Source organism: Pelodiscus sinensis, chromosome 13 (assembly GCF_049634645.1).
Source record: "Pelodiscus sinensis isolate JC-2024 chromosome 13, ASM4963464v1, whole genome shotgun sequence".
Taxonomy (NCBI): Eukaryota; Metazoa; Chordata; order Testudines; family Trionychidae; genus Pelodiscus; species Pelodiscus sinensis.
In genome coordinates this window covers 28,139,031-28,162,615 of record NC_134723.1, presented here as the reverse complement: position 1 = coordinate 28,162,615, position 23,585 = coordinate 28,139,031, and the positions used below count along the sequence as shown (strand labels likewise).

Here is a 23,585-nt window from a genome sequence, read left to right as displayed (position 1 = left end):
CCACTAGAAAAGTAGCTTAGATTTATAAGTAGCTATCATTACTCCTCCTGGTTGCTTTCATTCACTTCCCCACCCCAAAATCTCATCAACCTAAGAGTTTTACAACGTTAAGAGTTTCACTCCCATTTGAAGAATCAGACAGTAATAAGCTAAGCTTTTATTGACAGATCTGAAGTTCTTAACCAGGTTTTTCTATGGACAATTACTGATATGACTAAAGACCAAACATCTGTATTAGTTGTTATGGGACTGAATATGGGAATGTTTGGACAGATAAAGCTTCCTAATTAGCTCCAAAAATCCTCTCTTTTTTATTGACAGGAATCTATTCAAAGTAAATTAAACTAGAGAAAAACTGTATCTTGCCATAAAAGCTTGATCATTTGAGACTTAATTTGAGAATTAATCTGATTTTTTTTGACGCCATAGCAACACACTTTCTTGTATGTCTCCCAAAGGTCTTCTCTGATATGGAAGACTCCCTTATCTTTCTCAGTCATCTGCAGAACAGTGGCCTAAATGGAACTAAGGTCAAATAGAGCATCTAGAGCAGAAGCTATTTTTCAAGCATCACTTGGAGAATATCTTTATCACCTAAAAGGATGACAGAAAATCAGAAGACTGGACTCCCTCTTGCTGCAAGACCATTGAATTCTTGAAAGGTAGTGCCTTGGTCTCACCCAATTCAATTTCTAGAAAGGATTCCTTCTTTAACAGGCCAAGAAACAATGAAGGTGGATATTGTGACCAATAAAACCCATAGGCAGGAAAGCACCTGGGAAAAGGTTTCTACCGAGGAGCTGTCTTGTAGCCGCTTTGGACAAACCAGGAGGAACAAATAGCAACTGATGGATCAAGTCTAACATGGGATCCAACAGTGACTCATTTGCAAACAAGGGAAACACCTTGAAAGAAACTCCATTCACCAAAGCATCCATTCTAAGCAACAACAGTTCAGCAAGAACAGAATGATCCCCAAATCATTCTAATACAGAGAAGAAGCAGCACAGTGCCCAATTACTAGTAAGTGCCTCTTTTAAATGCATTTTTTATTAGATCCAATAGAGGCTCCATCTCTGGAAGTACTTGAACATTGCTGATCCTTCTCTAGTGAAGCCCTTCTAGGAGGTTTTTGTCTTCTCTAAAGACCCAAGCTTTATGGCCAAGAGGGTTTTGCAGATAATTCTGGCCTGCTAGGATAATCTCTTTCAGATAAATTTCTATTGGATCCTCAAACATTAAAAGAACGCATATGTCTGTAGCTCCTTCCCCTACAAATTCAAGATGACAAGGCTGCATAAGCAGCACATCCCTTGGAGTAATGTTTGTCATCTGGCTACTGGGGAGGCAGGGCAGGTTAATCAATAACAGGTCTGAAGGTCTCAAATCTGATTTTAGTGCATGGACTTTTGCTTTTAAATAGGACGTTAAAGAATTAAGAAATTCTTAGCTCAGATTTCATTCACTATCAATATTTTAATACTTTCCCCTTCAAAGTAGGAGAGCCATAATTGAGAGAGTACCTGCACATAAGGATTACAGGATGAGATCAGACCAGTGGCCTTCATAATCCAGTACCCTGTCTCTGGGAATGCCAAGCATACGAGGCTTCAAAACTACAAGACAACTGCAAAATAGCCCATTAGTAAGCATGTGCATACAAGATGTATATGCTCCTGAACATCTTTGACATGGTTTTCAGACAAAACTACTGTAAAGCATCATGGTTCAGGGAAGGCAGATCACAAACACCTGAAAATTCCTCCAGAAAAATTGGTAGCAGTCAGCAAACATCATAGAGCACAGAATTCATGTTAGGGATGTAAAATCCTGTTTAATTGGTTAATCAATTAAATGCAGGGCAGAGGAGAAGCTCTGGCCAGGCTGAAGCAGCCTCTGCCTCTGGCGGGCCAAGGCGCCCGGCAGGCAGGGGCTGCTCTGGCATTCCAGGCCCACCATGGACAGAGGCTGCTCCAGCCAGGATGCCAGAGCATCCCCTGCTGGCAGCGGGATGCCCCGTGGGGCTGGAGCAGCTCCCTGCCCGTGGCAGGCAGGGAACTGCTCCAGCCCTCACTGGTTAACCTTAACCGGTAAGCTACACCCATTAAGGGTGAGGCTTACCGGATTAAATGGTAAAACATTCATATCCCTAGTTCATGTGCTCCCAATAATATGCTTAGCAACTGGGCAGCTGCTTTCTGCACCAACTCAAGTTTACATGTTAAAGTACAGCCCAATGTAGGGATAAACTGTGGTAACTCAGCCTTGAGGTGACTGAAGAATGAATCACAAAAGCCAGGTGCCTCCTAAATGTTTAAAATCTATATTTTAATCCTGCTTAGTTATTAGCATCAATGAAATCTTGTGCCAACAAGTCGCATAAGTTAAAAGTGTATTTTTGCACTCATAATTCTTTAAATGTGTATCTGCAGTACTTTTAAATTTCTTCTGAGTTTACTCTATGCCTCCTTGGTTTTCTAGTATGAAAAGAAACAAATTGCAATTTACCTTTACCTTCGATGCTTTTGTATATATCTGCTTTTAACAGTTTTCATGCTGCACTAAACAATCTCAATCTTTTCATCCTCTCCTTACACAAAGATTTTACATTAATTTAGATACTGTGGCAATGGATAGGTTAAATACCTAGATCTGTGTCACCTATCACTTCCATTTCTGCTAAATCTTTGAGATGAGGTGACCAGAGCTGAACACTGAGCATGAGTGTGATGGGCCCAAATTATGGTGCAATTTTTATGAAATTGAAAACTGTAGGTCTCTGTCACCCTGTTAGAGGCAATTTTTTTTAATAGATTGTATTTTCCACTCAAGTCATTCAGTTCTTGGCGCACTAATTGTAAGAATGAGCTGAAAGGGAGAATGCTACACTGTAAAACAGCCTGTCTGCCCTCATTTAGGTTTTGTCTACACTACACAGCTTTTAGCAACATGGCTGCATCAACACAAGTCAAGCAGTTTAAACAAAACTTTCACCCCGTAAAGCCCACTACAATGGGACTTTTGTCAGGAAAAACACCCAGTTTTGGTGACAAAAAACTTCCACCCCTCAAGAGACCTTTGCTTTTTACCTTCCCTTTATTGTCAATAAAGAACCCTCTGCTGTTTGTTTTGTTGAGGAACAACAACAATGTGGGGAATTATAGGACAGTCAGCTTCACTTCAGAGACTGGGAAGTTAATGGACCAAATAATTAAGGAATCAATTTGCAGACACTTAGAAAATAGTAAGGTGATAAATAACAGTATGGATTTGTCAAGAACAAGTTGTGTCAAACCAACAGAACAGCTTTCTTTGATAGAACAACAAGTCTTGTGCATAGGGAGAAGCAGCAGATGTAGTATCTTTTGACATTAGTAAGGCTTTTAATACTGTCTCATATGACCTTGTCATAGAAAAGCTAGAGAAATATAGCCTACATGGAGCAACTACATGGCAGCTGCTTAACTGTTAGGAAAACCATTCTGAGACACAAATTATCAGTGATTCACAGTCAAGTTGAACTGGCATATCAAATGGGATATTGCAGGAATTGGTCCTGGGTCCGGTTTTGTTCAATAACTTAAATTTTTTAGATAATGGTACAAACAATACATAAAGTTTATGAACGATACAAAGCTAAGAGGGTTTGCAAGTGCTTTGGAGGATAGGATGAAAATTCAAAATGATCTGCATGAAATGGTCTGAAGTAAATAGGATGAAATTCAATAAGGATAAATCCAAAGTACTCTACTTATGAGGAAACAATCAGTGGCACACTTACAAAATGGAAAATAACTGCCTAGAAAGGAATATTGCAGATAGGGCTGTTACAGTTGATCACAAGCTAAATGAATCAACAGTGTAACACTGTTTTTTTTTTAAAAAAAGCGCAAACATCTTTCTGGGATGTGTTGCGAGGTGTTTTTGTAAGCAAGACATGAGAAGTAATTCTTCCATTCTACTCCGTGCTGTTAAGGCCTCAAATGGAGTACTGTGTCCAGCTCTGGGTGCCATGTGTCTGTAATGATATGTGCAAATTGGAAAAAGTCCAGAGAAGAGCAACAAAAATAATAAAAGGTCTAGAAAACATGACCCATGAGGAAAGATTAGAAAAACTGGATTTGTTTAGTCTGAAAAAGAAAAGACTGAGGGGAGGGGGAACATGATGATAGTTTTCAAATATATTTGTTTCAAGAAGGAGGGAGAAAAAACTGCTCTCATTAATCTCCAAGAAGCAGTGGGCTTAAATTGAAGGAAGGGATATTTATGTCAGACATTAGGAAAAAGTTCTTAACCATCAGGATACTTGAATATTGGAACCATCTGCCTGAGGAGGTTGGGGAATCTTTTTTAGAATAAGTTAGAAAAACACCTTTCAGGGACAGTGTAGTTATTATTTATTCCTGTGTTGAGTGCAGGAACTGTACTAGATGACCACTGAAGTCTCTTCTAGTCCTACATTTCTATAATTCTCTTTTGACTACAGTTCTCTGCTGTTCCCACAGGGCAGCCCTCTGCTTTCTCCCACTGCCTCCCTTCCTCAGTCTCTGATACTGCCCAGTGAAGAAACCTACAGTGCTGGCCCTCTTCTTCTCACTGCCACTTAGCTCACACTGTCTGATAACTGTAGTAGTCAAAGAAAAGCGCTATGAAGGGAGATTACTTTGGTAAAGTTTAAAACAATAACTGCTGCTGATGCTTATGCTTAAAAATAAACTAGCACACTAAACTGAAGGCTCCAAAAGTGTGTATAAAAACCTTTACTTTTTCTCTCAATGCACAATCTAATCTACATAGTCAGGAGCTGAATGGAAATGATATTCCTTTACACCTCTCTCAAAGAATACTGGTGACTGCCAAAATGTCTTAGCCCTGTACCCAAATGAATTAAAAAAATCTTATGACAACTAGGACCTACTACCTAGGTCTATCCAGGTGATAGTGATATTCTGGAAACACTACCCGCAAATTAATAGCTCAATTCAGGTGTAAGTAAAGTCAGGACTTTTGGTGTAAGTTTGGGATGAGGACCTAGGGCAACTTTGTCCATGTGGAAAATGGTCACAGAATCATCTATTGAAAACAGTAACTCACTCTCCCTGTAGATGAAATGATTTAAAATGTCTTTAAAGTAGAACACTCTCTGAAGAACTGAAATGGTAATTCTATTAAACTGTTAGTGAGCTGCATAACTAAACACTCCCCACCTCCACCTCTGAGGGTATGTCTACACTACAGCGCTAATTCGAACTAACTTAGTTAATTCGAACTAAGCTAATTCAAATTAGTGCAGCTAGACCTAAAAACTATTTCGAATCAGCGTTTTGCTAATTCGAACTAGCATGTCCACATTGAGTGGACCCTGAACAGAGGTTAAGGATGGCCGAAGCAGTGCCGGCAGAGCATCAGAGTAGGACTTAGAGCGTGGAGCTGCTGTCTCAGGCTAGCCGAGGGCTGTGCTTAAAGGGACCCGACCCCCACCCCGGACAGACAGTTCTCAGGGTTCCCCGCTTGCAAAGCAGTCCTGGCTTGGATTGCCCGGAGTACCCACACTGAGCACATCACAGCACTCGGCCATCAGCCCGGCTGCACTTGCCGCAGGCTGCCATCTGGGGAGAGAGGGCAATTGGGGGGCTGCAGGAGAGCTTCCACCCCCAGAAGCTCGCAGAGCCAGCCCAGTCTTCCCCATCGGGGGCTCGTACCCCATTCCTCCCTCACCTCCTTCCACTTACCCCTCCCTAGCCTCCCTTCCTGATGTACAAAATAAAGGACAATTGTGTTCAAAAATAGAATCTCTCTTTATTGAACAAAACTGGGGGAGACTGGGAAAAGGAGGTGGGAGAGGGGAAGAGAGAGGGGAGGGCAACTAAAATGATCAGAGGTTTGGAACAGGTCCCATATGAAGAGAGGCTAAAGAAACTGGGACTTTTCAGCTTAGAAAAGAGGAGATGGAGGGGGGATATGATAGAGGTCTATAAAAACACGAGTGGGGTGGAGAGGGTGCATACAGAAAAGTTCTTCATTAGTTCCCATAATAGAAGGACTAGAGGACACCAAAGGAAAGGAATGGGTAGCAGGCTTCAAACTAGTAACAGAAAGTTGTTCTTCACAAAGCAAATGGTCAACCTGTGGAACTCCTTGCTGCAGGAGGCTGTGAAGGCTAGAACTAGAACAGAGTTTAAAGAGAAGTTAGATCAATTCATGGAGGTTGGGTCCATGGAGTGGTATTAGCCAGGGGGTAGGAGTGGTGTCCCTGCCCGAAGTTTGTGGAAGGCTGGAGAGGGATGGCACGAGACAAATGGCTTGGTCACTGTCTTTGGTCCATCCCCCCCAGGGTCTCTAGGGTTGGCCGCTGTCGGCAGACAGGCTACTGGGCTAGATGGAGCTTTGGTCTGACCCAGTATGGCCATTCTAAGCTCAGGGTCGGGGGTCTCAGTGGACCATCTTGATTTTCATGCAAACCTGTTCCTGGGTGGCCAGGCTGGCAGCTCTCCTGCCCTAGACGGCCGCTTTCCTGTGCCTAGTGCGGAGGTCGTGGACAAGGTCCATGATGTCTGCACTGGACCAGGCGGGTGCCCGCCTCTTGCGGTCCTGGGCAAGCTCCCGGAAGCCGCCAGCCTGGTCCCGGGAAGAGGGGGAGGGCTGGGGGGCATCGGGTGGCTGGCTCGAGCCGTGCCAGGTGCAGGGTCTGCTGGCTGGGTGCTGGCAAGCTTGCACCTGGCACGGGCATCGTAGCCAGCCCGTGCCCCTTTAAGGGGTCCGGGGCCGGGAGTGGGGCAATAGAGTTTCCCTGGTGTTGGCCAGAGTGGCCACCAGGGAAAGCTGGGGAGGGCTAGCCTCCCACTAGTTCGAATTAAGGGGCTACACAGCCCTTAATTCGAACTAGTAAGTTTGAACTAGGCTTAGTCCTCGTACAATGAGGTTTACCTAGTTCGAACTAAGCGCTCCGCTAGTTCAAATTAAGTTCGAACTAGCGGAGCGCTAGTGTAGCGCCTATCAAAGTTAATTCGAACTAACGTACGTTAGTTCAAATTAACTGTGTAGTGTAGACATACCCTGAACTACTACCTCATTCCTTGTACAAGATAGTGCTTGGTGAGGCAGATGTTCAATATTTTTGTTTTACCCACACTCAACAGGTGACCCAAATGTTTATTTTCTGCAAACCATCCAAACCCTGCACTGAATACTGAATTTTTAATTTCCTCTTGGGCTTTTCTATTATGTGCATTATAATGAGTTCTTCATTAATGAATTTATCTTCACAGCATCACTATGAAGTAGGTTTGTATTATCCACCTTACAGTTGGAGAAAAGAGTCAGAGAGAAAATAAAATATGCAACAATGTTATACTAATTTTGTCTGCTTCAATAATTGGGCTGCCAACTTGAGTTAAGGAATAGTACTGATGAGTGTAGGCAGTAATGGTTTTATACTGCATGGATCAGTCAGTTGAAGGAGACACGGAAAGCATTGATACCTTTCGTTTTTCTGCAATACCTCATTTGTTTTAAGGCTGAAAATCCTTAAATATGAAGTCTTCTACATGGGCTTGGGCCTGATTCATACAGAAGATCAAATGCTTTCAAGCCAGAAGTCCCATCTGAGAAACAACCAATGCCAATGCATGACTCAAAGTCTGAAGTATAATACGTCAACCACAACATACATTTGGGGCACCATATACCCCTCAATCACCAGCTACTTTGCTTCCCTCCCCCCCCCCCCCCCCCTGGATACCCAACATGCTGAAAGACTTTCTTCCCAAAGAAAGTCGCTCCTTTGGCATCTTTATCTAAACGGGAAAGTTGGACCTGCCTTACAACTTCTCTGGTCACTCATCCCAACCAACCAGTCAGCAGGACATCTTAGGAAATACTGGAACCCTTGTTGTGGTCCTTTATATTCTTGCATGCAGCTGGGAGGGAGGATAGTACTAATCAGATTTTCTCAGGGAAAATTCCCATTAATGATGAGTTACTGGACTCATCCTTGGACTTTAAGATGCAAACTACCAATAAGCCTGAGACAGCTAAAGTTTCCAATACCAGAGTTTCTTCTGCACCACCTGGAAACTCTTGTTCAAAATGTTGAGCAGCAAAAAGGGACACAGATGTGACCTTGTTCTATGAAAAAGCTGAGAAAACTGTTTTTTTCTTCTTGCTGATCAAAACAAGGTTGTTGTAAATACCTTACCCCTTCTTCCTCATCTGAATCAGACAAGTGGTCAGAAATATTGTCCAACAGAGAAGACTATGCTGCAGGTAGGCTGGCATAGTCAATGAGACAGACAATGCATTAATTGAGAGACTACTGATCAATAGCATCAGTGTATTTTATATCTCATCTTTCAGGATCCCCAGATTCCTAAGGAGGACCCTGTCATTAAGGCCACATAACTCATGCGGGCAGAGGGAACTGATCCAGCTCAGCGCAGCCCACCACACAGTGGACTGGGGTGCTATAGCCCAGCTACACCAGCTGCACAGTGGGAAGGAGGTGCTCCAGCCCAGCCAGGGTACAGCAGCTCCCCATGGTGCAGTGCAGAGGCCTGGCCTACCCAGAACAGCACACCCCTCCCCCAGTGCAGTTAACTGCTTAAATGGGATTTTACATCCCTAAACACCAGAGTGCCAGAGCATATTCTTTAATCACGCAAGTGGGAGTTTGCCTGAGTCACCTCAAAGTAAAAGCAGCATGAGGTGCGCAGGCAGCAACAGCAAAAAGAGTGTTGTACCTCAGACTCTGAATACTAGATCAAGAGATCACTATGCAGGAATGGAGTTTTTAGAATTTTTTGTGAAAAAGTAAGTTTAATTAAATTTGTGCTCACTCCTTTCTATCCTCATTGTTAGATCTAGTTTTACTTCTGTCCCTCGCAAGGCTGGTCTTGCACATATGACTAGAAATTGCAACGCGGCAACTCACTGAAAATGTCACGTGGGGAAAATATTCCATATAATTTCCACTTAGATTTGAGTTTTAGGCACATATGAAAGGCTTATAACGCTTATATTTTACAGACTGAGTATGAGATGAAGACTTATTTTTCACGAGATTAAAGGCTGTTGAAAGATGAAAACACTCTTATTTAACACTTGTAATTAGTTCCCAATAGTACTCCCATACGCTAGTTTTCAGAGGTTTCTGTACCATTAACAAGAAAAAAGGCTATCAACCTAGTAGAGGGGAAAGGCGCTCTCCTTTTGTTATCTATGCCATCCTGAAAAGTAATGTAGCACTGTTTGAACAGGCAACATAAATTGCAGCACTGACAAGTGCTACCCTATAATCTACACAATCTACCATTCTAGGTTTAAATAACTGACTTTGTTGTTTGAAATTAGGACTGTGTTTATATCCTGATCAGCAAAATTTTATTGATACAACAAACCAGACTTTGCAGGTATTCTGTTTCCACTTTTTTTTTTTAGTAACCTTCTTATAACCATGACCAAATATCACTTGCCATCAAGTTTCTAAACTGGTGGTACTAGTAATGTGCAGCTAAGAAAACCATAGAAATTTAAAGACGAAAAGTTCTGCAAACTTTGGGTCTGCACTAGTGTTCCCTCTAAACTGTGCAGTAGCACAACTTCACAGGTGATTAATCAGCCCCACACACAGGGCCCTGAGCCTCTGACAGGGCAGGGCTGATTACTCATCTGTGAAGCTGTGCTGCCATTCAGCTTAGTACAGCCCAGTGTTCCCTCTATCAGCTAGGAATGTAATTCCCCCCTGCATTAAAAATAGAGCATAGTCATGGTGATGGGAGAGGCAAACCTGATTACATACCTGTCTGAGCTGCTAGGTATGTATCTGGAGTAGGTATGTTAAAAATCATGAATTAGGGTAACCCTGTCACCACTGAAAATCTCAGTGGTTACACGGTTACCCTTGCTGTGGGTTCTGCAGTATAAAGCTTAGCTTTATACAGCTGAACCCACAACAAAGCTTCCCCAGGAGCAGGGCCATCTTTGCCCGCCTGGCTCTGGAGGAGGAGAAGGAGGCTTTGCTGCTGCAGTGAAGCCTCCTTTCTCTGTCACAGTGAAGTTCCCGGGGAACAGTGGCAGTCCTTGCCCACCTAGCTCCACTCCTGGGGACGAAGTTTTGCTGAGTGTAAATTACACTAACAACTGATAAGCATCCGCTTACTGGTTAAAGGGTAGGTCAGGTTCAATCATCCCTAATCTGGAGTATTTAACCCCCAACTCGCCACTCATCCAGTCATGGCCATACTCTGTTTTTACTGTATAAGTTCAGTTTTCACACCTACCGGGGAGTGCTTCCTCAAGTTGTGAATTACAGCCCCATATTAAAATGTATATAAAGGAAATCACTTAAATTTTTAAAAAGAGAATATGGATCAGCAAATCCAAACAGCAATAAAGCTTACATGTACCAGTGGTGCATGCATACCATCCAAATTGTGAAGGCCTAATATAGAACACAAAAATGACAGATTTAATAGACTCAAGGAAAATAAAACACTTTTATAGTGCATCACTGCCAAAAGGATGCATGTGAACATTAGGGATGTTAAATAGCGGTTAATTGAATAGTCGGGAAACCTCATGAATTTGTATCGGTTAGTTGACTATTCTATAGTCCCTGGGAGCGGGGCCTAGGGTTGCCAGATGGTTTAACAAAAATATATCAAATTACCCCGTCCCCGCCCCAAAAAGGGAAAAAATTCTGATCAGGAAAAAAAAGGGCGGGAAACCAAAGTTAAGCAAAACAAACAAACAAATAAAAGGGCGGGGTGGAACCAAAGTTGTTAAGCAAAAGCTGCACCACTCCCTCCAGTTTGGGGCCACACATTAACCCCAAAGCACCAACCCCTCCCCCTGAGCCAGGTCCCCCAGGTCCCCCATCCCAATGCACTCACCCTCCCCCAGAGCCAGGCCTCCCTAGCGCCCCCCCATCCCAATACATTCACCTCTGCCTCTGACCCAGGCCCCCCACAGCATCCCCCATCCCAGTGCACTCGCCCCTCCCCCTGAGCCAGGCATTCCCAGCGCCGGGAGCGCCCCCGCCGCCCTCCCCCAGCGCAGAGCCAGGAACTGGAGGAATGGGATAGCCGGGTAAATTAATCTTACTTTTAAAGTCGCTGCTCCTGCCTCCCGGCCTGGCTGCTTCAGCTCACATTGTGTTGAGGGAGGCATCACATGGCCAGCTCCTGGGTCTCCGCTGGTCACGTGGGCCAGAGCAGCGTGCACTCCCCACTCCAGCCTGGTGCCCCGCTAGCGTGGCTCCCAGCAAGTGCCTCCTCCTGCCCCCTTTCACTACGACTCTGCCACGCTCCTCACTCCCCCACCAGACACCGCAGCGGAAAATTGTCCACGCCGGGCTTTCATCCGAGGGAAACAGGAAATACTGGACATTTCACATGTCTGCTATTTTCTGGTTTTTTTTTTTTGCAAATACTGGACTGTCTGGGTGAATACCAGACACCTGGCAACCGTAGGCGGGGCCAGCAGCAGTGCCAGACAGCAGCTCATCTGCGAGGGAAGCCAGTTTAAAAAACCAGCTCCTCTTGCGGACCAGCTGCTTGTTGCCCTGTGCTGCTGCCTCTGATAAAGAGGCAGCAGTGCAGGGTAGCAGCAGCCCGTCTGTGGGGGGAGTGGTAAGATCTGAGCTCCCAGACCCGGCGCGAACCAGGACTGGGTTGGGCTGTCTGCCTGCCCAGCTTCTAATACACTTTAAAATACAGAGCCACCAGGGCAACAGCTTGCTAAAAAATGTACTGGATGGGAGGAGAGGAGGGAAATATGTGATATTTATAGCATTAACCTATAAGCTTTTGCTTATGGGTTAATCAGTTAATTGACTACACTATAACATCCCTAGTGAACACTGTTAAATTTGTAACTATTGAGAGATTTCCAGAGCAAAATACAGCCGCTCTCCAAGTTACAAACAAGTTATGGACCAATATTTGGTCCGTAACTCAAAGCGTTCATAACTCGGATCCGATAGAGTTACATGGCGACTGCGCTGTTCGTAAGCGCGGATCGCCGTTCGTAACTCGGATCTGCATTTATAACCACTTTGGTTGTAAGTGCAGATGGTCATAAGTGAAGATGGTCGTAACTCGGGGAGTAGCTGTATTAGAGTACTATTCTTCAGAAAGGGGTCTGCACATATGAAATATTCAACTTTGGCCCTAACATGTCCTTTTTCAAAGGTAAATAAATTGAGATGAAAGCACCTAAAACATTCTGTCACAAGAAGACCTTGTCATGTCAAAATTACATTCAACAAAATCTACACGCACAGTATTTTTCACATTTTCAGTATTTTAAGGATTCTGTGATCTTGATGAAATAATTATTAATACAGGGTCTTGTGTTTAAGATAAGGTTAAGACATTATATAGTGAATATCTCTAGCTGGAAACCTCCAAAAACAAGACAGAGAGAAGAACAGGACTCGTAAAAGATATGGGTACAATAGCCAAAAAAGAAGATGCAACAAGGGAGTACATCTATATGGATAATAGATCAAAGGAAAAGTGGTTTCTCCCCATACACTTCCTTCAGGGTGGGCTGGAACACCCAATCTCTACCGTGTATGCTTCTTACTGAATGAATGAAACCTTGGGTCCTTTCCCAAAAGCATCTACATCTCCTATTTCCTATTCTCCAAACTCCTGGCAGATTCCATCCCATTTGCACTTAGGAAAATGCACTCAAATCAGAAACACATGCAGCTGACAGAGCTCACAAAACACCTCTCTCAACACTACTAGCCTTACTAATCTGTTGACTATGCGCCTTTAGTGCAGTTTGCCTATTTTCCATACCCTGCTGAATATAGTTTAATATATTATTCCTACCTAGTACCCATTTTTAACTAAAATAGAAAAGGATCATTAATATCTGTAAACTATGACAGGATATTTTGATCATTTATCATCTCAATACTGCCTATGTTTTACAAGAATATCAGGACCTAATCCTATTGGCAAAGGTATAATCTTTCCATAGCCTCTTACCGTTTCCTCATTCTCTATAATTTTTTCTTGCAGTACCAAGTCATCAATCTTGCTTTTGACCATACCGGGAATTCCCAGCAAAATAGTGTTACTTACAGCCAACATACCCATACCACCTCCCCCCCCCCCTTTTTTTTTAGTCCAAACTACATGAGGCCACTTTGTAAGACTCCTGATTCATATTAAGATCTTCAGTGGAAGAAGGGATGAGAGCAATTATAACAGGGCAAAAGTTTTGAAGTTTATAAGAAACAAAAATATGATGAACAGCAAAACAGGTTGGATGCAATCACAGACACTCAAAGAAACAGGACCTACCCATTGAGAATCTTGAATACTACAGAACCAGTGTTCCTGTAAGGTGGCTGCTCAGGAGAGATTCAAATGCTGCCCAGCTGATTTGCAGAGTGCCAATAGCACCCACACCTGACAGCATGTTTCTACTGGTGCTGCAAATTTGCACATGCCTTGGAGCACATAAAATTTATTCTGCACACAGATGAAAAAAATTAGAGGGAACATCGTACACAACCCATTCCCTTCCATATAACATGACATATCATATTGTAATAAGTACTGACCTTTAGGCAAAGACTAAGGCAATGGCTGTGGATGACCTCTAACATTAGTTTGTCACACAAAGGATTATTTTTTATCATCCAAAGCAAAGGCTCTATAGTTACAAGCAGAGCTCGACAAATTAGCCAATCTACTCGCCCGGGGCGAGTAGATTTTAAGCCGGCATGGCGCCACAGCGCGATCAGCACATGCGCAGCGCGGTCTGCGCATGTGCAGCATGCCAAACCGCGCGTCTGGAAAGCAGGGTTCACCGCCGCTTGTCAAGCCCTGGTTACAAGTGTTCTGGAAAAACAGTTGAATCTTCTGACATTAACAACAGTTAAACTCATATCCTTAAAGTTCTTTAAACAGTCAATACAGGGCTGGTCAGATTGAGAATTTCTCTTGGATCTCATGGTAGTTCTTTACCTTGACTATAAATTTACAAACATTTTATGTAATTGTTCCTGGAAAGAAAAGTTGTCCAATAAAGTGCAATAGTGTTGAGTATAATGCCAGTAAATGGGTATGAGAAAAATAATAATTGGTAGAGTATATATGCCAAAAATAGTACTAGTGATTATGCAAAGGTGAAAAATCAGGATGTACACAAAAGATATACACAGTATTTTGGATTTGCTAGCAATATGTAAACATACATAATATCTACCTTTGGTTGTCTCTACAAAAATCCAGCACCAGTCTTTTTAAAAAAGCATATTACAGTAGTTTAAATTTCAAAGAAACCAGCCCTAGACTGTAGGTGGAAGAATAAAGGGTTATTTTTCACTCACCAAAAATATGGTCAAATCAGTATTTCCTCTGAGGTAAAACCCTATTCATTCAACAATAGTACAAAGTTCTAGCTAAGACAAAGGATCACAAAAGCTGCATCTGGGTGGAAGGGAATGCATAGAAGCAGAGTCCTGCAGAACCTTTTCTATCCAACAGCATCAATTCACACTCAGCTGGGGCTAAATCACAATTATTTTCCCAACTTTGAAAGTGGACAGGCACCAGGCATTCCAGTTCATGTAATTTATTTTAACATTGTTGCAGTAAAGTCAAAATCACTAGAATTATCTGAGAATAGGCTGCTGAACAAAACTTCAGTAAAGTGAGTGGGGGTTTTGGTATACATTTTCTCAACAGTCCCTCATTTGGTTGTCTCACATGAGTAGGGTTGCCAGGTGTCTGGTATTCACCCAGTCTGGTATTTGTAGGTTCCATCTGGTAAAAAAACCCAGAAAATAGCGGACATGTGAAATGTCCAGTATTTCCTGTTTCCCTCGGACGGAAGCCCGGCGGGGACAATTTTCCCCTGCTGCATCTGGCGGGGGCGGGGGAGTGAGGAGCGTGGCAGAGTCGTAGCGAAAGGGGGCAGGAGGGGGCACTTGCTGGGTGCCACGCTAGCGGAGTGCCGGGCTGGGGTGGGAGTGGAGCACACGCTGCTCTGACCCACATGATCAGCAGAGACCCGGGAGCTGGCCACGTGATACCTCCCGCTACACAATGTGAGCCAAGGCAGCCGGGCCGGGCAGCAGGAGCAGCGACTTTAAAAGTAAGATTAACTTACCCGGCCGTCCTGTTCCTCCAGTGCCTGGCTCTGTGGGAGGGATGAGGGGGGGAAGGGATTTGGTTGGCACACCCGGCGCTGGGGATGCGTGGCTCAGGGAGAGGGGTGAGTGCACTGGGATGGGGGACGCTACGAGGGGCCTAGCTCTGAGGCAGGGGTGAGTGCATTGGGATGGGGGGACTGAGGGACCTGGCTCAGGGGGAGGGGTGGGTGCATTGGGGGTTAATGTGTGGCCCCAAACTGGAGGCAGTGGTGCAACTTTTGCTTAACAACTTTGGTCTCCCCCCCCCCCCCCCTTTTTTTTGCTTAACAACTTTGGTACACCACCCCCCTTTTTTTTCCTTGACAGAATTTTTTCCAGGTGTTTTTTTTTGGGGGGGGGGGGGGGGAGAAGGGTGTGTTCGGTATTTTTTGTTAAACCATCTGGCAACCCTACATATGGCTGTTTCTTTCCCATTTAACAGTAAAATATTAGAATAGAGAGGAAAGAGTTCATAATTCTTCCTATATCATATATATAGTAGCCCAGTGTCTGAGAGTCTGTAATGCCGAAATGCTGGCTGTTCCCTCTGGGGAGGCGCTGTTGCCTGAAATGCTGGCTGTTCCCTCTGGGTGGCCATGCTGTATGAGGAGTGCAGGGCCCAAACGGGCGCTTGCACCGCTTGCTCCCCCGCGGCAGCCCGGCTAAGCAGTGCAGATGTCAGCCGAGTGCCACAGTGGGAGGCGAAGGAGGGCGGGGCGGCTCCAGGCTCCACCCCCAGCCATGAAAATCATCGCCCCCGCCCCCCTTCGCCTCCCGCTGTGGCGCTCGGCTGACTTCTGCGCTGCTCAGCCGGGCCGCCGTGTGGGAGCAAGTGGCGCAAGCACAGGGAGTGCGGAGCCCAAACGGCCATTTGGGCTCCGCGGTCCCCCAGGTTCCCCAGGCAGGAGGGAGAGAAGTGAGAGAGAGACAGACAGAGAGAGAGGTAGGAGGTGGAGGAGAGCTGGGGGGGGGGGGGAGGAAAGAGGAGGAGAGAGAGAGACGGAGCGAGAGACCGGAGGCTCAGGAGAGAAGGCCGACGTGGAGGAGAGACCTGAAAAGCCCGTCTTATGATGGGCTAATTGGCTAGTATTTAAAAGAGTTACCATCATTATTATCTCACAATCCCTAGTCTTTATAAAGATACTCGTTTATTTGCTTGATTAAAAACACAGCAGCAGAAGGGGAAAGCACTTAAATTTAAAAGCCCAAAATCTTTGGTAAGCCAGTGAAGACTGCCCAGTTGTGCTCCGCACTGTGCATTCTGGAAGAGTGGCTAAACTTAAACCTCTCAAAAACGAGGAAATACACAGCTGAGATACATACCTCACCCACACAGGGCAAAAGCCATTGGGAATGATTCAGTATGGATACTGCAAATGTTAAGTGATGGGTTATCTATCTATGGTTGGAATTAAGGATGTTAAGAGGTGGGTAATTGACTACAGGAATAGTTGATAAGGGAAGGTGCTCTGTCCCAGCTGGCACCTGGTCCAGGAGCTACCCCCACTGCAGCTCTGCACTTTAAATGTAGTAGAAGACATTCGCACAGACTTCCCAGCTCCTACTACATTTAAACTGAAGAACTGCAGTGGGGGTTGGTCCTGGACCTGGTGCAAGCTGAGACTGAGCAAGCCTGGCTCAGTCCCATCTTGTGCTGGGTCCGGAAGCTACCCCCGCTGCAGCTCCGTATTTTAAATGTAGTAAAGAGCCAGGGCAGCTCTTATGATATTTAAAATGCAGAGCTGCAGCGGTTCCAGAACCGGCACGAGCCGGGACTGAGCTGGGATTGCTCAATCCCAGCTCATGCCAGGTCCAGCAGCCTTTGTCTGCGGGATGCAGAGCAGCCTCTGCTCGGGACAAGCCTGGGCACACCGTGGGCAGAGGCTGCTTGGTGTCAGCCTCTCCTATCCAACCCTCCGTGCTGCTGCCTGATAGAGGTAGCAGCATGGGGGGGGGGGGGGGGGGCTGGCAGCACCATGGAGACGGTGCTGGGGGGAAAACAGCTTTTCAGCACCGGCTCCCACTCCCCTCTGATACATCAGCAGGAATGGTAAAAGAATGTTAGTAGTTGACTCAACTAGTTGCTTACACCCCTGGTAGGAAGGTAACCAGTTAGCCAGTGGCCCCACTAGGCTGGAGCAGTCCCTGCCTGATGTGGGTAGGGGGCTGTTCCAGCCCGGCCAGGCCTGCTGCACTACAGGTGGGGGCGGACACTCCAGCTCAGCCTGGCTGGAGCAGCTCCCCTGCGGTGGGCCCAGCCTGGCTGGAGCAGCACCCACCCATGGTGCAACGGGCCCAGCTCAAGCAGCCCCAGCTCATGGTAGGCCCAGCCTGGCCTGGCCAGGCCAGAGCAGCCCGGGGCATGGTGTATCTGGTCAGGCTGCAACAGTCCCCGCCTGCGTGCCACGGCACGGATGGTGGTGGTACTTCATCCTGGCTGAGCCCACTGCAGCATGCCCCAAATCACTGGATGTCTCCAAATGAAGACTGGATGACTTGCTAGAAGATACCTTAGTCAAGAGAGTTGTAAGGTTTGATGTTGAGGTACTTGATGTAATTCTGTCCTATGTTACACAGAAGGTCAGACCAGATTATCTAATGGTCCCTTTTGGTCTTAATATCCATGAATCTATAATAAGCAGACAGGAGGAAGAACTAAGAACATGCCACCATTTGTGCTCTATAATCCAGACCGTAATTCCAGAATTAATCTGCAAGCAGGCCAGCTACATTCCTTATGTATAGCTATATTGAATGGTGAGGGGATCAATGGGAGCAGCATAGCAGAACTATCACTGTAACATGAGGAGAGGTGCATGTGTACCTTCAGAGATCCAGTTTGCCTTATTTCAGCTCCAAATCCAGTACACTGAGTCACCAGAGGTACAGAAGGATCTTTTTTTAAAAAAAAAAAACCCCCAAACATATGGATTATCAGAAGTCTGGTGGGCATACATGACAGTGGCCTCCTGGGCTTACTAAGAGGTAGGTGAAGGCCACGTCTCAGAAGAATCCTTAGTAAATCTAGAGTGATTTCTGTGGAATACACTCTGTGTTAGCAAACGGGGATTGCTTATGCTATGCCTGACATAAATCTGAGTTTTGCCTTAGCAACAAGGTATTATACTTTGTTTTATAGCTTTATATGCTCTCTCCCTGAAGTATTCTATAGTATCTGTAAGAGCAGAGAGTTAGTGTGTGTTACTGGATCACTGGGACATTGCTCAAAGGAAACAGAGTTAAGCTTAAGCTGCGGAGTGGCATGTACTTTAACTTTGTATTTCTTTAAGTTTAACTACTCTGCACATTTGGGAAAGGCACAAGGCACTACTAGGAAATCTTAACTCTCCATTAACAACATTTTGGGACACTTAATGTCTTAAGATTTTAATAAAAATTAATCAGCATCTCAATATACCACAGCTCTTCTCTCCCCCTTTTGCTTCTGGCTATTGGCAGTGATTACCCTAGCCACTGAATGAATTGACAGCATGTTAGTCCTTTACTGACCCAATGTCATCTCCTGTCTGTCGGACCAAAACAACCTGGTTCTCCCTCCTCCCAAGGAGAGGTGGGAGCCATCATGGGTTTCACAGGTTGAACAGCTAAGAAAATTGCTTGCATGGGGTCAGTGAGGACACTTTTCAGGGAAACAAACGAACCTCAAAAATATCCCTCACTGCATTGCTCTGGCCCTTACCTTTCCACCCCACATTCCGTCTTCCCCATTTCCAAGAGAAGCAACTTGCATGGGAAAAATTAAGCCTGGAGCCCCTTCCCCGTAGCTGGAGGCAGCAAGGGGAAGGTGAGGAGTTCTGAATTCCTTCACCTGATCAGAGAGCAGCCAAGTCCTAAAACAGCCATGGGGAGGAACTTTGGGGCATGCAGGGACATTTGTAGGAGTCAGAGGAAAGGCAAGACACAGATGGCTATACTTCCCTTTTCACCAATGTCATTGAAGGGAAAATTGTCCAACATTCCTCCTTACAGATCTGCTCTCTCAGCATTTCTGACCTCTCAGGAGAGAAAAGGTAGAATGATCCTTTATTTGAGGGACTGTAGAAAAGCTACTTTTTTGGAAAGTCAGTTCTTCAAAACACTATGCATTCAACTGGGTTTGCCACAGCTGGGCTTATACAATTCATTCTTCCCATCGGCAGAAGAAATTCAATCTCAGTATGCAGCATGAACATTAGCAAGGGGTTTCTACACAGAGGTACTGCATATCTGTGTGCTTGCAAAGAAAGGGGTATCCCAAAAACATGCTGAGTTTTTAAAGGGGTGGAGGATTCTCCTTCCAGTCATTGTGACTCTTAGGCAACAGAGTTCAAATTTGTGACCAAGGAGGTCAATGCTGTGGGGGACAGTTGCTGGAGTACTAATTTTAGTGACATATGTAATACAGCATCCACACATGCGTTTAACAGGTGGAATAGTGCTGGTAGCCATTCAGGGAAGTGGTTTTCAGTCACTGACAAAATCAGGGTTTTACTGACAGGTCTTAAAATTGAATGGGGATTCATGGAAAGATGTGCTGAAATGAGGAAGTGTTACTGGCAAAACTGTGTATTGTAGACCAGACCTAGGAAAGAAATCCTGAGTGTCTGAGATCAGTGTAGGGAAAGTTAGAGATATCATTTGAGTTTAAGTGTTCATAAAAAAAGTTACAGGAACCAGTTGATGTTGTAAAGACTTTTTTAAAGGGAGATTATAGGTGTATTTTAGGAACCCCTTTGTCTAATGACGCTCAGTTTGACCACTTATCCTAACCCGCACCCCTATGAGTCACAGCAAATTTCAAGACAATCCAAGTAATGTGGATTTTAGAGCACTTAAAATAGTTGACCTTTAGACAGAAAGCGACACGCAACCTTAACTAACAGAGCAGATGAAATGCTTACTCGAGAGAGTTCTACAGGTTATTTATTTTTTAATCAATCTAGAGTGGGGTGCGCAATAAGCGGACTGCAGGCCAGATGCAATTTGCCAGGTTTAGCTGCTGGAAGGACACCAGATGCTTTATTTACCTGAGTGTCCTCGAGTACAGCTGCTCGCAGTTCGCTATTCATGGCCAATGGGAGCTGTGGAAAGTGGCATGGGCTGGGCCACCACTTCCTGCAGCTCTGATTGGCCAGGAACAGCGAAACCATGGCTAATGGGAGCTGGAAGCAGCCGTATCTGTGGACGCTGAAGTAAATAAAACATCCAGCAGTGGCTAACCCTGGTGAACCACATCGAGCCTGCGGTCTGCTTATTGCCCATCCCAATCTAGAGCAAATAAACTATGGGTAGAACTCAATTCTCCACCATCAATGAAACCAAAGTAACAGCTGTAGAAGGTTGACCTGTTTACCTATGTGGAACTAGGATGGAGAACAGAGAGGGGAAGTGGATCCCACAGACAAGATGATAGCTACTTAGTACAAATCAGGAGACACAAGAGTTCCTAAGAAACTTGCATCTGTAAGGGGGAAAACACGCAGGACCTAAAGAAGGGATACTGTAAAAAAACTCACAGATGAGCACTTCCCATTGGTACTCAGCTGTGGTCACACAGAAGTTAGGAAAGGTGTGTAGGGAGTACTTGCTGGGGATGTAGATGAAACAGGAGATCTATGGCAGCCGATTGTCATGATAGCAATTACAGGTATACATCTCCTACACAGAGGGGTCAATGTAATGAGGGTTCCATTAAGGTTATTAATCATGTGTTGAATATATCTAGAACACAAAGGACATTCATTAAGTATCACGGGTGAAGCAGAAGCGTGAGGCAGCTGCAGCACTACTGAAGGTATGTGGAGGTATAGGAAATGAAGAGAGGAATTCATTAGCAGATGTTGGTAAAGCAGAGGAAATGGGTCTTCCAAGCCTGGTGGTCATGCAGCAAGTATGAAGTGTACAGTGGTGCTGCAGGTGCTAATAGCTGCAGCAGGGAGATAGAGCAGAGTAAATCAGGTCCCTTGTGAACTCAGGGCTCTGCGTGGGATAGCAGTTGTACAAGTGCACTAAAGGATACTTACTGGGGTCATTGTTGAAGCAGGAGCTCACTGGGACTGGAAGCCCCGTGGGGGAGCTCAGGGAGTAGCATGAAGAAGTATAGGTATCTCATGTGAAGTATTCACTAGGTGTGTAATAGAGTAACCATTCGCACGGTTAACCAATAAGCCTGGGCTTATCTGTGATTGTGAATGGTACACACAGTTCTCCCCCAAAGAGCAGGGCAGAAACCACTACATGCTGAGAGCTGGCATAAAAGCCAGATCCTGGTTCCCACCCCACTCCTGGGAAACCGACTTCTGCCCTGCAGTGCTACCTCTGTAGCATGGGCAGTAGCCAGCTCCCTGGGAGAGGGACTGCAGAAAGGAGCCAATGTGTGCTGGGACCTGGTGAGATGGCTGTCGCTCCACACTGCAGGTACACATAACTGGTGAAATGTTAACATCCATAGTATTCACTAGAGGCTTATGAAGCAGAGGAACCACACTGTTTAGGGCTGGAAGGAGGTCTTTGAGGAGGTACAGGGGTATGGTGCCTGAAACGGAAAACTCGCTAGAGGTCACTGACGAAACGAAGTCTCCGCAGGGGGCTGGGAAAGACATGTAGGGAACATGGATACCAAGAGCAACATAGTTATCTTGTGTGGTGACAGGATAGGCGTATAGTGCTCTGGATGCAAAGGGGCAGTATGGGCCCTGGACCACACACTAGGGATCTTGATGAAGCAGCCTGGGACAGGTGGCTGTATGTAGTGAGGTGCAGGGAGTAAATGGGCAGCAAGGTGCCCAATTGGAGGTACTCACTAGTGTTAATTGATAAAGAGATGGTTGGAATATGGGGCATGGTGCCCGGCGTGGACTCCTCAGTAGAGGTCACTGATGAAATGGGATATGTGGCAGCTGGGAAGGGTACACAAGACAGGGTGTGGGATATTCACTATGGGTCACTGGTAAGGAGTGGCAGGGTGCACAGGGAGTAGGATACATGGAGGACTTGCTAGGTGTCATTAGGGAAAGGGAGCAGAGTGCTGAGGAATACCCAAGGTACAGAAAAGGGCACTCGCTAGGCGGCAGTGATTCAAGAGCAGGGTGAATGGTGTACGGCATAGGGTATTCATTAGGGGGTATCTTGTAGTGAGGTGAGGATGCCTACAGTTATATGGAGATGCCTGGGGGCATTCAAAAGATTGAGCGAGCCGGCATGGTGCCTGAGATGCACAGGGAGGGGTGCTTGCAAAGGAGGTACCAGAGCAGGAGACTGGATTCTTGGGGATATTGGTGGGGAGCAACTCACTAGGGTTAGCAGAGGAAGGCCAGAGCCAGGTTCTCACTGAGGGGTGCTGGCAGGGGAGGTATTGGGGGCAGCAGCCTGGAACCAGTGTCAGTTATACATTGGGGAGCACTGGCACGGAGAGGAACTGGGTACCCACTGGGGGGTGCTGGCAGGGGAGACACCAGGGCAGGAGACCGGATATTCACTGGGGGCAGGTTGACAGGGGAAGCAGCGCAGGGTCAGAGCCAGGTACTCACTGGAAGACACTGGGGTCCAGAGCCGGATACTCAGTGGAGGGTGCTAACAGGAGTGGTAATGGGGGCCAGAGCAGGGTCCTCACTGGGAGGTGCTGTTGGAGGAGGTAATGGGGGCAAAAGCTGGGCACTCACTAGGGCTAGCAGGGGAGTTACTGGGGCCTGGAGGGGAGTCCGGAGTACTCACTGGCAGGAGAGATACTGGGAGCAAGAGCCAGATGTTCACTAGGGGCCACTGGCAGAGGACGGAACAGGGGCCAGAGCTGGGTGGGTACTCACTGAATGTGCCGGCAGTGGAAGTACCAGGGTCCAGAACTGGGTACTCAAAGGGGAGCTGCTGGCCGGGGAGGAACTGGGGCCCAGAGCCAGGTACTTACTGAGGAGCTGCTGGCAGGACCAGGAGGCAAGGTAGGAGCCACACTGGGGGCACTGATGGGGCAGGTACCAAGGGCAGAAGCCAGGCTCTCACTGGGGAGTGGGGAGGGCGGATCTAGCAGGGCAGGTCCCAGAGACAGGAACCGGGCACTCACTGGGGGGCTCTGGCGGAGCAGAAACCAGGGCCTAGAGACATACACTCCCTGTGGGGGGCGCTGGCAAGGCAGGGCCAGAGCCGGGCACTCACTGGGGGGCAATGGGAGGGCAGAAACAGGGAGCTGGAGCCGGGCGCTCACTGGGGGGCGCTGGCAGGGCAGAGACAGGGGGCCGGGGCCAGGCGCTCACTGGGGGGCGCTGGCGGGGCAGAGACAGGGGGCCGGGGCTGGGCGCTCACTGGGGGGCGTTGGTGGGGCAGAGACAGGGGGCCGGGGCCGGACGCTCACTGGGGGGCGCTGCTGGGGCAGAGACAGGGGGCCGGGCGCTCACTGGGGGGCGCTGCTGGGGCAGAGACAGGGGGCCGGGCGCTCACT

The 23,585-nt window shown here is 46.4% G+C and overlaps 1 protein-coding gene across 7 annotated transcripts in view; it reads right to left on the bottom strand.

The window, feature by feature from the left end:
• AMMECR1 (AMMECR nuclear protein 1) overlaps nucleotides 1–23,585 on the bottom strand; it is a 156,783-nt gene that overhangs the window by 79,782 nt on the left and 53,416 nt on the right. The window contains exon 1 of one of the 7 annotated variants that reach the window (XM_075940923.1): nucleotides 11,101–15,416. The exons of the other annotated variants lie outside the window; for them this stretch is intronic. The gene's annotated coding sequence lies outside the window, so the exon portion shown is untranslated. Of the gene's footprint in view, nucleotides 1–11,100; nucleotides 15,417–23,585 lie in introns of those variants that run through there. 7 annotated transcript variants of the gene reach the window in all.